Source organism: Panthera uncia, chromosome X, assembly GCF_023721935.1.
Source record: "Panthera uncia isolate 11264 chromosome X, Puncia_PCG_1.0, whole genome shotgun sequence".
Classification (NCBI taxonomy): Eukaryota; Metazoa; Chordata; class Mammalia; order Carnivora; family Felidae; genus Panthera; species Panthera uncia.
The window spans coordinates 57160060-57175565 of NC_064817.1; the positions used below are offsets into that span (position 1 = coordinate 57160060).

Below are 15506 nucleotides of genomic sequence, written 5' to 3' on the forward strand. Positions count from 1 at the left end.
ATGTATGCTGAAAACTATAGAAAGCTTATGAAGGAAATTGAAGAAGACACAAAGAAATGGAAAAACATTCCATGCTCATGGATTGGAAGAATAGATATTGTTAAAATGTCTATACTACCCAAAGCAATCTACACATTCAATGCAATCCCAATCAAAATTGCACCAGCATTCTTCTCAAAGCTAGAACAAACAATCCTAAAATTTGTATGGAACCACAAAAGACCCCGAATAATCAAAGTAATATTTAAGAAGAAGACCATACAGAAGGCATCACAATCCCAGTCTTCAGCCTGTGTTACAAAGCTGTAATCAAGACAGTATGGTTTTGGCACAAAAACAGACACATAGACCAATGGAATAGAATAGAGAATCCAGAACTGGAACCACAAATGTATGGCCAACTAATCTTTGACAAAGCAGGAAAGAGTATCCAATGGAAAAAAGACCGTCTCTTTAACAAATGGTGTTGGGAGAACTGGACAGCAACATGCAGAAGAATGAAACTAGATCACTTTCTTACACCATACACAAAAATAAACTCAAAATGGATGAAAGACCTGAATGTGAGACAGGAAACCATCAAAACCCTAGAGGAGAAAGCAGGCAACAACCTCTTTGACCTCAGCCGCAGCAATTTCTTACTTGACACATCTCCAAAGGCAAGGGATAAAATCTATAAAGAACTCACCAAACTCCACACCCCCCCAAAAAATAACCCAGTGAAGAAATGGGCAGAAGACATGAATAGACACTTCTGCAAAGAAGACATCCAGATGACCAACAGACACATGAAAAGATGCTCAACGTCACTCATCATCAGGGAAATACAAATCAAAGCCACACTGAGATACCACCTCATGCCAGTCAGAGTGGCTAAAATGAACAAATCAGGAGACTATAGATGCTGGCGAGGATGCGGAGAAATGGGAACCCTCTTGCACTGTTGATGGGAATGCTAACTGGTGCAGCCACTCTGGAAACCAGTGTGGAGTTTCCTCAAAAATTTAAAAACAGAACTACCCTATGATCCAGCAATAGGTCTGCTAGGAATTTATCCCAGGGATACAGGAGTGCTGGTGCATAGGGGCACATATACCCCAATGTTTGTAGCAGCACTTTCAATGATAACCAAATTATGGAAAGAGCCTAAATGTCCATCAACTGATCAATGAAGAAAGAAGATGTGGTTTTTATATACAATGGAATACTACTTGGCAACGAGAAAGAATGAAATCTGGCCATTTGCAGCAATGTGGATGGAACTGGAGGGTATTATGCTAAGTGAAATAAGTCAGTCAGAGAAAGACAGATACCATATGTTTTCACTCATATGTGGATCTTGAGAAACTTAAGACCATGGGGGGGGAAGTTACAAACAGGGTTGATTGGGATTGGGGGAGAGGTGAAAGTGGGTGATGGGCATCGAGGATGGCACTTGTTGGGATGAGCACTGGATGTTGTATGGAAACCAATTTGAGGATAAATTATGTTAAAATAAATTCTAGTTAGTTAACATATAGTGTATATTGGTTTCAGGAATAGAATTTAATGATTCATCACTTATACATATAACATCCAGTGCTTATCACAAATGACCTCCTCAATACCCATCACCCATTTGGCTCATCCCTGCCCACCTCCCCTCCAGGAACCTGCAGTTTGTTCTCTAGAGTTAATAGTCATTTATGTTTTGTTTTCTTCTTTTTTCCTTCTATGTTCATCTGTTTTGTTTCTTAAATTTCCATATGAGTGAAATCATATGGTGTTTGTCTTTCTCTTACTGACTTATTTCCTGTAGCATAATTCTAACTCCATCTGAATCATTGCAAATGGTAATATTCCATTCTGTTTGATGGCTGAGTAATAGTCCAGTGTGTGTGTGTGTGTGTGTGCGTGTGTGTGCGTGTGTGTGTGTGTGTGTGTGTATTATATCTTCATCCATTCATCAACTGATAGACATTTGGGGTCTTTCTATAATTTGGCTATTGATAATACAGTTATAAACATTGTGGTGCATGTGCCCCTTTGGATCAGTATTTTTGTATCCTTTGGATAAATACCTAGTAGTGCAATTGCTGGATCATAGGGTAGTTCTATTTTTAGTTTCTTGAGGAACCTCCATACTGTTCACCAGAGTGGCCACACTAGCTTGCATTCCCAACAATATTGCAAGAGGGTTCCCCTTTCTCTGCATCCTCACCAACACCTGTTGTTTCTTGTGTTGTTAATATTTGCCATTCTGACAGGTGTGAGGTGGTATCTCATTGTCGTTTTGATTTGTATTTCCCTGATGATGAATGATGTTGAGCATTTTTGCATGTGTCTGTTAGCCGTCTCTATGTCTTCTTTGGGAAAAAGTCTATTCATGTCTTATGCCCCTTTTTAAAACTAGATTATTTGGGGAGGTGTTGAGTTTGGTAAATTCTTCATGGATTTGGGGTACTAACTCTTTATCTGATACGTCATTTGCATATATCTTCTCACATTCTATAACTTGCCTTTTTCATTTTGTTAATTGTTTCCTTCACTGTGCAGAAGCTTTTTATCTTGATGAGGTCCCAATAGTACATATTTTGTTGTGTTTCCCTTGTCTCAGGAGACATATCTAGTAAGAAGTTGCTATGGCCAAGGTCAAAGAGGTTGCTTTTTGTGTTCTCCTCTAGGATTTTATTGGTGTTTTGTTTCAAATTTAGGTCTTTCATCCATTTTGAATTTATTTTTGTGTATGGTATAAGAAAGTGGTCCAGCTAAGTAGGTTTTGAGAGTTCAAAGTCCTTTTTTTTCCTTTTTTGTGGTGTTTCTGTCCTTGTTAGTAAATTTGGTGATATGTCTGGAAACATAATTCTTTCAAAATTATTTTTGATATTCTATGAAGAAACACCAATCCCCGAAATCTCTTTCATTAAGCCCCGTTTCACCCTGGTCTTCTTTTGGGAGTTTTGTATAATAGTCTTTACATTTCTTAAAAGCCCTATTGTGTGATGAAGATACTCTCCCAGGCACACCCTTAAACTTTTTAAAGTGCCTTTGTCCAGCTTAATATTCTGAGGCACAACATTTTGTCTTTCTCATACTTTAACAAAGAATTTTAGCACCATAGCTTCAGCTTCACCTTGAGACCATATTTTCCTGGCAGGATCTTGGATTTTCTCTTTACTTGGAAGACATAACTTAAACATAGTTGACCTTCAGGAGATGCTAAAACATTTCTAAACCATTAATTAGGTCTAAACTCCTTTATGATTAATACTCCTTTTAGTTTCTCTTTTCACATTTCATTATAAGCATCAAAACACCAGGCAACAACTTTAGCACCTTACACATTTTCTTCTTTCTTTGTTATTTCAGTCACCAATGTTGATAAATTGTTATTTTAATTAGGATACAAGTTCTTGACATTTTTTTCCCTTTAGTGGTGCTTTCTTTAATGCCAGAATTTGCATAGGTATTAACATAATTGACAGGTAGAATTGACATAGAACAAAATGTACATGTTCAAAATGTACAATTTGATAAGTTTTTACATATGCAAGACTATCACATTCAAGATAATAAGCACATCTATTATCAGGAAAACTGTTCTCTTGTGCATTTGTAATGCCTTCAACAACACCCCCACATATCCACTGGTAACCATTGACCCATTTCTGATCAGTATAGAATAGTTCTCATTTAAATAATTATATGATTAGAAAACAATGTACCCAAAGAAAATAAAAACTCTAATTTGAAAAGATATATGCAGTCCTATGTTTCTTGCAGCATTATTTATAATAGCCAAGATATGGTAGCAACCTAGGTTAAGATGTGGTGTATATATATATATATATATATATATATATATATAATGGAATATTAGTCATAAGAAAGAATGAATATCTTGCCATTTGTAACAACACGGATGGATCTGCAGGGTACAATGCTAAGTGATATAAGTCAGTCAGAAAGACAAATACCATATGATTTCACTCACAAGTGGAGTTTAAGAAAAAAAAACACAAATGAACAAAGGAAAAAAAGAGAAACAGGGGCGCCTGGGTTAATCAGTTGGTTGAGCGTCCGACTCTTGATCTCAGGGTCATGGGTTCACCCTGCTTTGGGGTGATTGATGGTCATGAAGCCTAATTAAAAAGACAGAGAGAGAGACAGAGAGAGACAGAGAAAGAAAGAGGAGAAACAAAATACCAGACTCTTATATATAGAATAAATTGGTGGTTGCCCAAGGGGAGGTGGTTGGGTCAATAGGTCAAGAGGATTAAGAGAACACTTACGATGAGCACTAAGTAATCTGTAGAATTGTTGAATCATTATATTGTACACCTGAAACTGATATAACATTGTATGTTAATTATGAATGAATGAATGAATGAATGAATAAATGGAATAGTACAGATATATTCATTTTTCATTCGGCTCTTTTTAAAAATTCTTTTCTTAAACATTTAAATCCAAGTTAGTTAACATATAGTATAATAATGATTTTAGGAATAGAATTTAGTGGTTCATCACTTAAATATAACACCCAGTGCTCATTGCAACAAATGTCCTCCTTAATGCCCCTTGCCCATTTATCTCATCCCCCCCACCTAACACCCATCCAGCAACCCTCAATTTGTTCTCTGTATTTAAGAGACTCTTATGGTTGACCTCTCTCTCTGTTTTGTATTATTTTTACTTCTCTTCCCTTATGTTAATCTGTTTCATATCTTAAATTCCATATGAGTGACATCATATGCTATTTGTCTTTCTCTGACTTATTTTGCTTAGCACAATACACTCTAGTTCTATCCATGTAGTTGCAATTGTCAAGATTTTATTCTTTTTGATTGCTGAGTAATATTCCATTGTGCATACATACCAACTTCTTCTTTATCCATTCATCAGTCGATGGACATTTGGGCACTTTCCATACTTTGGCGATTGTTGATAGTGCTGCCATAAACATTGGGGTGCATGTGTCCCTTCGAAACAGCACACCTGTATCCCTTGGATAAATACCTAGTAATGCAATTGTTGGGTCATAGGATAGTTCTATTTGTAGTTTCTTGAGGAACCTCCTGACTGTTCTCCAGAGTAGCTGCATCAGTTTGCATTCCCACTAGCAGTGTAAAAGGGTTCCCTTTCTCCACATCCTCACCAACATCTGTTGTTGCCTGAGTTGTTAATTTTAGTCACTCTGACAGGTGTGAGGTGGTATCTCATAGAGGTTTTGCTTTGTATTTCCCTAAAGATGAATGATGTTGAGCATTTTTTTCATGTGTCTGTTAGTCATCTGGATGTTTTCTTTAGAGAAGTGTCTATTCATGTCGTTACCCATTTCTTCAGTGGAGTATTTGTTTTTTGGATGTTGAGCTTGGTAAGTTTATTTTTAGATTTTGGATACTAACCCTTTATCTGATATGTCATTTGCAAATGTCTTCTCCCGTTCTGTTGGTTGCCTTTTAGTTTTGCTAATTGTATCCTTCACTGTGCAGAAGCTTTTTATCTAGATGAGGCCCCAATAGTTCATTTTTGCTTTTGTTTCCCTTGCCTCTAAAGACACGTCAAGTACGAAGTTGATGTGGCTGAGGTCAAAGAGGTTGTTGCCTGTTTTCTCTAGGATTTTAATGGCTTCTTGTCTCATGTTTGGGTCTGTCATCCATTTTGAGTTTATTTTTGTGTATGTTTTAAGAAAGCGGTCCAGGTTCTTTCCTCTAAATGTCACTGTCCAGTTTTCCCAGAACCATTTCCTGAAGAGACTGTTATTTCCATTGGATATTCTTTCCCAATTTATCAAAGATTAGTTGGTCTTACATTTGTGGGTCCATTTCTGGGTTCCCTATTCTGTTCCACTGGTCTGTCTGTTTTGTGTTAATACCATACTGTCTTGATGGTTACAGCTTTGTAATACAGCTTGAAGTCCGGAATTATGATGCCTCCAGCTTTGGTTTTCTTTTTCAGGATTTCTTTGGCCATTCAATGTCTTTTCTGGTTCCATATAAATTTTAGAATTATTTGTTCTAGCTCTGTGAAGAATTCTACTGTTATTTTAATAGGAATTCATTGAATACATAGATTGCTTTGAGTAGTATCTACATTTTAACAATATTTGTTCTTCCAATCCATAAGCATGGAATATTTTTCCATTTTTTGGTGTCTTCATTTCTTTCATAACCTTTCTATAGTTTTCAGCATATAGTTTTTTTACCTCTTCAATTAGGTTTATTTCTAGGTATTTTATGGGTTTTGGTGCAACTGTAAATGGGATCAATTCCTTGATTTCCCTCTCTGTTGCTTCATTATTGGTGTATAGAAATGCACCTGATTTCTCTACATTGATTTTATATCCTGCAACCTTGTTGAATTCATGTATCTGTTCTAGCAAGTTTTTGGTGGAGTCTTTTGTGTTTTCCATATAGAGTATCATGTCATCTGCGAAGAATGAAAGTTTGACTTCCTCCTTGTTGATTTGGATGCCTTTTATTTCTTTGTGTTGTCTGCTCAGGATAGGACTTCCAACACTATGTTGAATAGCAGTGAGCATGGACATCCCTGTCATGTTCCTGACCTTAATGGAAAAGCTCTCAACTTTTCCCCATTGAGGATGATACTAGCTCCAGGTCTTTTGTATATGGTTTTTTTGTATATGGCTTTTATGATCTTGGGGTATGATCCCTCTATCTCTACTTTCTTGAGGGTTTTTGTTAATAAAGGATGCTGTATTTTGTCAATTGCTTTCTCTGCAACTGTTGAGAGGATCATGTGGTTCTTATCCTTTCTTTTATTCATGTGATGTATCACATTGATTTGCAGATATTGAAACAGCTCTGCATTACAGGAATAAATCCCACTGGATCATGGTGAATAATTCTTTTAATGTATTGTTGGATCCGGTTTGCTAGTATCTTGTTGAGCATTTTTTCATCCATGTTCATCAGGGAAATTGTTCTGTAGTTCTCCTTTTTAGTGGGGTCTTTGGTTTTGGAACCAAAGTAATACTGGACTCATAGAATGAGTTTGGCAGTTTTCCTTCCATTTCTATATTTTGGAACAGCTGCAAAAGAGTAGGTGTTACTCTTTCTTAAATGTTTGGTAGAAATCCCCTGGAAAGTCACCTGGCTCTGGTCTCCTATTTTTTGGGAGATTTTTGATTACTGATTCAATTTCTTTACTGATTATGGGTCTGTTTAAATTTTCTATTTCTTCCTGTTTCAATTTTGGTAGTTTATATGTTCTAGGAATTTGTGCATTTCTTCCAGATTCCCCAACTTCTTGGCATATAATTTCTCCTAATATTCTCTTATTGTTGTTTGTATTTCTGTGGTGTTTGTTGTGATCTCTCCTCTTTCATTTGTGATTTTATTACTTTGGGTCCTTTCCTTTTTCTTTTTGATCAATCTGGCCAGGGCTTTGTCCATTTGGTTAATTCTTTCAAAAAACCAGCTCCTAGTTTCATTGATCTGTTCTGTTTTTGTGATTTTGATATCATTGATTTCTGCTCTTATCCTTATTATTTCCTTCTTCTGTTGGTTTTGGGCTTTATTTGCTGTTCTTTACCCAGCTCTTTTAGGTCTAAGGTTAGGTTATGTATTTGAGACTTTTCTTCCTTCTTTAGGAAGGGCTGGATTGCTATATACTTCCCTCTTCTGACCACCTTTGCCACATCCCTGAGCTTTTGGGCTGTCGTGGTTTCCTTTTCATTGGCTTCCATGTACTTTTTAATGTCCTCTTTAATTTATTGGTTGATCCATTCATTCTTTAGTAGGATGTTCTTTAATCTACAAGTATTCATTGTCTTTCCAAATTTTTTCTTGTGGTTGATTTCAAGTTTCATAGTGTTGTGGTCTGAAAATATGCATGGTATGACCTCGACCTTTTTTGTATTATTGAGGGCTGATTTGTGTCCCAGTATGTGATCTATTCTGGAGAATGTCCCATGTGCACTCGAGTAAAATTTGTATTCTGCTTCTTTAGGATGAAGTGTTCTGAATTTATCTGTTAAGTCCATCGAGTCCAGCATGTCATTCAAAGCCATGTCTCCTTGTTGATTTTCTGCTTAGATGATTTGTTCATTGTTCCAAGTGGGGTGTTGAAGTCTCTTACTAATGATGGTATTATTATCAATGAGTTTCTTTATGTTTGTAATTAATGATTTATATATTCAGGGGCTTTCAGTTGAGGGCATAAATATTTACCATTGTTAGGTCTTCTTGGTGGATACACCCCGTGATTATGATATAATGCCCTTCTTCATCACTTGTTACAGCCTTTATTTTAAAATATTTTGTCTGATATAGGTATGGCTACTCCAGCTTTCTTCTGACAATCATTAGCATGATAGATGGTTCTCCACCCCCTTACTTTCAATCTACAGGTGTCTTTAGGTTTAAAATGGGTCTATTGTAAGCAGCATATAGATGGGCCTTGTTTTCTTATCCATGCTGATACCCTATGTCTTTTGATTGGAGCGTTTAGTACATTGACATTTAGAGCGAGTACTGAAAGTTATGAATTTAGTGCCATTGTGTTGTCTGTAGTGCTTTTGACTTTTTTGTTTTGTTTTGTCTTTTCTCCACTCAAAGAGTCCTCCTTAAAATTTTTTGCAGGGCTAGTTAAGTGATCATGAACTCCTTTAGTTTTTGTTTATCTGGGAAACACTTTATCTCCTTCTATTTTGAATGACAGCCCTGCTGTATAAAGAATTCTTGGCTGCACATTTTCCTGATTCAGCATGTTGAATATATCCTGCCACTCCCTTCTGGCCTGCCAAGTTTCTATGGATAGGTCTGCTGTGAACGTGAACTGTCTTCGCTTATAGGTTAAGGATTTTTTTCCCTTGTTGTTTTTAATTTGTAATTGTTTATTTACTTTTGAGAGCGAGAAAGAGACATAGAGTGCGACTGGTGGAGGGGCAGAGAGAGAGGGAGATACAGAATCCAAAGCAGGATCCAGGCTCTGAGCTGTCAGCACAGAGCCCGATGCAGGGTTTGAACTCATAGACCAGAAGATCATGATCTGAGCTGAAGTCGGATGCTTACTGACTGAGCCACCCAGGCACCCTTCCCTTGTTGGTTTTATAATTCTTTCCTTGTCTATGTATTTTGTGAATTTGACTAGGATATGCCTTTTTGATGGTTGGTTTTTGTTTAATCTAATGGGAGTTCTCTGTGATTCTTGGATTTTGATGTCTGTGTCCTTTCCCAGATTAGGAAAGGTTTCTGCTATAATTTGCTCACTGACCCTTTTTCTTTCTTTTCAACTCCTATGTTCCTATGATTTGGATGTTATTCCTTTTTAATAAGTCACTGAGTTCTCTAAGTCTTGTATTGTGCTCTTTGCCTTTGTTTCCCTCTTTTTCCTGCTTCATTATTTTCCACAATTTTTTTCTTTATAGCGGATTCGCTGCTCTGCTTCATCCATTATTGTCATCTTGGCATACACTCAAGATTGCATCTCGTTTATAGCAATTTTATTTTCGTCCTGACTAGATTTACTTCTTTTATCTCCACAGAAAAGGTTTCTAGGCTTTCTTCAACTCCAGCTACTATTCTTAGTATCGTGGTTCTAAATTCTAGTTCAGACATCTTGCTTACATCTGTGTTGATTAAGCTGCTGGCTGTCATTTCTTCCTGTTCTTTCTTTTGGGGTGAATTCCTTCATTTTGTCACTTTGGAGGAAGAAAAATATTAATAAAATTAAAACTTAAAATTAAAAAATTAAAAGCCAAACAAAAAATCAAATAAAGGAAGCTAGAATCTAGGTGTGTTTTTGTGTGATTGTTGAAAGAGGTTTGATAGAGTAGAGAAAAATGGGAAAGAAAAGAAAAAGAAAAAAAGTAAGAAAAAATAAAAAAATATTTATATAATAATATAGAATAAAATGTAATAAAATGAAATAGAAGAAAAAATTTAAGAGAAACAAAGAATAAAGTAAAAAATAATAGAAAAAAAATTTAAAAATTAAAAAAAGAAAATTAAAAATTTCCCTTTCTGTATCCATGAAAAAGAAAAAGAAAAAAAAACAACAAAAACAATGTAAACAAAAATAGAAGCAAAAAAACATGGAATGGGGGCGCCTGGGTGGCTCAGTCAGTTGAGTGTCTGACTTCAGGTCATGGTCTCACAGTTCATGGGTTCGAGCCCCATGTCGGGCTCTGTGCTGGCAGCTCAGAGCCTGGAGTCTGCTTCAGATTCTGTGTCTCCCTCTCTCTGTCCCTCTCCCACTCATACTCTGTCTCAAAAATAAACATTAAAACAATTTTTAAAAAATGGAATAAACGAACCAGCAAACAGAATGAAATCCAAATGAAGTTACATACAGTTTCCCCTTGAACTCAAACTATGAAGCACTCTGTACACTAAGCAGGTGGAGGGACTCATGCTGGTCTTCTAGGGGATGTGCCTGGAGGGCACAATTGGGTGGGGCTTGGTATAATGGCTCTATTCTCCACTAGGTGGCGCTGCTTACCTTACTGGGGTGGATCAGTCTGGTGTGCATGCATGTGCGTGGGAGAGGTGGAAGTGGCTTCACCCAACTCCCTAGTCTGACACAGGAACTTTGGGTTTTTAGCGACCCACAATCACCCCTCTGTCTCAGGCATCCATTTACTCCCTGCCTCTACCCTGTCCCTGTCCAAGCCGTCCACCACCCTGGCAGCACCTCCCTCCACAGAGTTTTATGTCAGATGGGGTTGTGTTTCAAGACCCCACACTTCAGAGACCCCTGTGGCTTGGACCTGTGATGACTCTGGGGAAGGGTCTCATTGAGCAATGGTTGGTTGCCAGCTTGTCACAGAAAATCTTCACGCTATCACATAGCAGCAGAGGTTCAGAGATTATGCCAAATCACAACTCACAGCCAGTGCCAGGGTTCACTGTCCTCTAGTGTCCTTGTCCCATTATCAGCAAACTTGGCTGCTTTCCGTGGTCCACTTAGATCTTTGCCTATGGGGAGGCCATATGGCCTCTACCAAATGCTCTCCAATAAGGGGAATCTCTTCTCCCCGTGTGGCACTCAGACCCTCAGACTCCGCTGCCTGCTCATGGGGATTCACCCTATTTCTTCACCAAAGCACTGCCAGGCATTGAGCTCTGGAACTTCAGACTCTGCACCCCCTGTTTATAGAATCCTGGTGGTAGTGAAACCCTCTCCTTTCTTCCTGTCACTGGTTTTGGGGAATAGATTTCTTGTTCAGTCCCCTGTGAGTGTTTTCACTCTTTCTATCTCTTTCTTTCCAGCTACTTTCAGGGGAGTGTTTTTCTTGCACTCTCCCGATATGCCCTACTCTCTTCCTTTCTTTGTTCTCTCCGCAAAAACAGCTCCCTACCCTCTGAGGCTTTTCTCTCCCCCAGTTAACCTCTCTGCACTGCATACCTGCTGAGTTCTGTGGCTCAAGTTATGCAAATTGTTGTATTAATCCTCAGATTAATTTTCTAGGTGTGCAAAATGGTTTGGTGCTGATCTAGCTGCATTTCAGGGACAAGACAAGCTGAGGGTCTCCATGCTGCTCCACCACCTTCTCTTCTCCTTCATTCAGCTCTTTTACTTTTTATTTTCATAGATTTTATTTAAATTAGTTAGTTAACATACAGTGTACCATTTAGTCATTCAACACTTACATAGGACACTTGGTCCTCATCACAATAAGGACCCACATCGCCTATTTAACATCTTCCCATCCACCTCTCCAGCAGTTTGTTCTCTATAGTTAAGAGTCTGTTTCATGGTTTCTCTCCCTCCCCTATGATTGATTTTTTAAAAAATTCCAGGTATTAGTGAAATCATATATTTGTCTTTCTCTGACTTATTTCACTTAGCATAATACTCTCTAGCTCCATCTTTATCATTCCAAAAGGCAAGATTTCATTTTTTTCATGGGTAATATTCCATTGTATAACACATCTTCTTTATCCATTCATCAATCAGTGGACATTTAGGCTCTTTCCATAATTTGGCTATCGTTGATAATGCTGCTGTAAACATCAGGGTGCATGTATCCCTTCAAATTAGTATTTTTGTATCCTTTAGGTAAATATCTAGCAGTGTAATTGCTGGATCATAGTGTGTCGCTCTATTTTTAACTTTTTGAGGAAACTCCATACTATTTTCCACAGTGGCTGCACCAGTCTTTATTCCCAAAAGTGCAAGAGGGCTCCCCTTTCTTTCTTTGGGGGGGTTCCCCTTTCTTTAAATCCTCACAAACACCTGTTGTGTCTTTTGTTGTTGATTTTAGCCATTATGACTACTGTGAGGTGATATCTCCTTGTAGTTTTGATTTGTCCTACCCTGATGATGAGTGATGTTGAGCATCTTTTCATGTATCTGTTAGCCATCTCTATGTCTTTGGGAAAATGTCTGTTCATGTCTTCTGACCATTTTAAACTCGATTCTTTGTTTTTTGGGTGTTGAGTTTGATAAGTTCTTTATATTTTTTGGGTACTTACACTTTATCAGATATTTCATTTGCAGATACCTACTCCCATTCCATAGGTTGACTTTTAGTTTTGTTGTTTTTTTTCACTGTGCAGATGCTTTTTGATATTGTCTCAATAGTTTATTTTTGTTTTTATTTTCCTTGCCTCAGGATACATGTCAAGTAAGAAGTTGCTGTAGGCAGTGTCAAAGAGGTTACTGCCTATGTTCTCCTTTTGGATTTTAACGGTTTCCTGTCTCACATTTAGGTCTTTAATCCATCTTGAATTTATTTTTGTGTATGGTGTAAGAGAGTGATCCAGTTTCATTCTTTTAAATGTTGCTGTCCAGTTTTCCCAATACCATTTATTGAAGGGACTGTCTTTTTTCCATTGGATATTCTTTTCTGCTTTGTGGAAGATTAATTGACCATATAGTTGTGGGTTCATTTTGGGGTTTTCTATTCTGTTCTATTGATCAATGTGTCTATTTTTGTGCCAGTACAATATTGTTTTGGTCACCTCAGCTTTGTAATATAACTTGAGGTTCAGAATTGTGTTGCCTCCAGCTTTGTTTTCCAAGTTTGCTTTGGCTATTTGGTGTCTTTTGTGATTTCATACAAATTTTAGAGTTGTTTGTTCTAGCTCTGTGGAAATTGCTGTTGGTATTTTCAGAGGGACTGCATTAAATGTATAGATTGCTTTGGGTAATATAGACATTTTTAACACTATTTGTTCTTCCAATCCATGAGCATAGAATGTTTTTTCCATTTCTTTGTGTCATCTTCAATTCCTTTCATGAATGTTTTATAGTTTTCAGAGTACAGATCTTTCACCTATTTGGTTAGGTTTATTCCTAGGTATTTTTTGGTGCAATTATAAATGGTATTGATTCCTTGATTTATCTTTCTGCTGCTTAATTATTGGTGTATAGAAACACAACAGAATTTTTAAAAATATTTTTAAGTTTATTTACTTATTTTGAGAGACAGTGTGTGTCTGTGCCTGAGAGGCAGAGAGAGGGAGAGAGAGAGAATCTCATGCAGGCTCCATACTGTCAGAGAGGAGCTTGACATGGGGCTCAAACTCAAGAATTGTGAAATCATGACCTGAGCCAAAACCAGGAGTTCGATACTTAACTGACCAAACCACCCAGGCACCCCATAATGATGCAATAGATTTCTGTGCATTTATTTTGTATACTGTGACTTTACTGAATTCATTTATAAGTTCTAGAAGTTTTTTGATGGAGTCTTTCAGGTTTTCTATGTATAGTATCATGTCATCTGCAAATAGTGCAAGTTTTACTTCTTCCTTGCTAATTTGGATGTATTTTATTTCTTTTTGTTGTCTGATTGCTGAGACTAGGTCTTCCAGTACTATGTTGAATAAAAGTGGTGAGAGTGGACAACCTCATCTTGTTCCTGACCATGGAGGAAAAGCTTTCAGTTTTTCCCCATTTAGGATGATATTAGCTGTGAATTTTTCATATATGGTCTTCATTATGTTGAAGTAATTTCCCTCTAAAATCTACTTTGTTGAGGCTTTTTATCATGAATGGATGTTGTACTTTGTTAAATGCTTTTTCTGCATCTATTGAAGTGATCATATGGTTCTTATCCTTTGCTGTGATATATCATGTTGATTGATTCATGAATACTAAACCACCCTTGTGACCCAGACATAAATCCCACTTGATTGTGGTGAATGATTTTTTAATGTATTGCTATATTTGGTTTTCTAGTATTTTACTAAGAAATTTTGCATTCATATTCATCAGAGACATTGGCCTGTCTTTCTCTTTCTGGTCTCTCTGCCTGGTTTTGGCCTCATAGAAAGAATTTGGAAGTTTTCCTTCCTTTTCTATTTTTTGGAATAGTTTGAGAAGAATAGACAATAACTTTTATTGTTTTGTAGAATTTGCCTGTGAAGCCATTTGGTCATGGACTTTTGTTTGTTGGGAGTTTTTAGATTACTGATGCAATTTCTTTGCTTGTTTTTGGTCTGTTCAAATTTTCTATTTCTTCTTATTTCAGTTTTGTCAGGTTATATGTTTCTAGGAATTTATCCATTTCTTCTAGGCTGTCCAATTTGTTGGCATCTAGTTTTTCATAATATTCTCTCCTTCCTATATTTCTTTAAGCAGTTTCCTTTAGTACTTGGAAATAAATTTCTTTGAACTAATGGTTACTTTGAAGTCTTTGTCTCTTAAACATGACATCTGCTCTCTTTCACAGGCAGTTTTTGTTGCCTACTTTTTTTTTCCTGCTTATGGATTACATGTTCTTGTTTCTTTGAATATCTCACAATTTTTGTGAAAACTAGACATCTCAGGTAATATGTTAAACATTGGATCTTAACCTCTAGCCCTCTGCAAGACTTTTTATTCTTCTTTACTTGGTTGTTGCTGTTGTTGTTTTGCAGCTAAGATGATTTAGCAAAGTCTATTTCTTTGTGGTGTGAAGCATGTGATATTGTTCTTCAGAGGGTGGAGACTTGAGTATATGCATAGTTATCTTGGGATCTCAGAAAGTTTAGCAGTGCTCTCTTTGACTATCTCTTTTTCTTTTTAACATTTTTAAAGATTTATTTTGAGAGAGGGTGAGCAGAGGAGGGGCTGAGAGAGTGAGAGGGAGAGAGAAAATTCTGAGCAGGCTCTGCACTGTCAGCGTGAAGCCTGATGTGGGGCTTGAACTCATGAATCGTGAGATCATGACCTGAACCGAAACCAAAAGTTGATGCTTAACGGACTGAGCCACCCAGGTGCCCCTGACTACCTTTTTCTGATTTATCTTTTCAGATGTTTGCTCTATATGTTATTATACTTCACCTATTAGTATCCACTAATTACTAGCTGACTGTTACAATGTTTTCAACAATGCTGTGAAGCATAGATTGCTTAGCAGTCTGATTTAATTAGATTCACAAAGGTAGAGTTTGAAACTATCTTTGTAGTTTGTTCTACTTCCAGAAAAGTTCTTTTTAGCTCTGTCTTTCCCTGGTTTCTCTGGCAAATTAGCTGGCCTATGGTATAGCCTCTTCTCTTAAATGGGAGAAAATAATTATTTCAAGAGTGCCCTTAGACTTGAGCTTCCTACACTCTGTTTCAAATAGTCA

General features: G+C 37.0%; 1 long non-coding RNA gene across 2 annotated transcripts in view; it reads right to left on the bottom strand.

Moving 5' to 3' along the window:
• LOC125931769 (uncharacterized) overlaps positions 1–15506 on the bottom strand; it is a 134938-nt gene that overhangs the window by 53367 nt on the left and 66065 nt on the right. Inside the window, exon 7 of one of the 2 annotated variants that reach the window (XR_007460484.1) lies at positions 1365–9646. The exons of the other annotated variant lie outside the window; for it this stretch is intronic. This is a non-coding gene — a long non-coding RNA (uncharacterized LOC125931769). Of the gene's footprint in view, positions 1–1364; positions 9647–15506 lie in introns of those variants that run through there. 2 annotated transcript variants of the gene reach the window in all.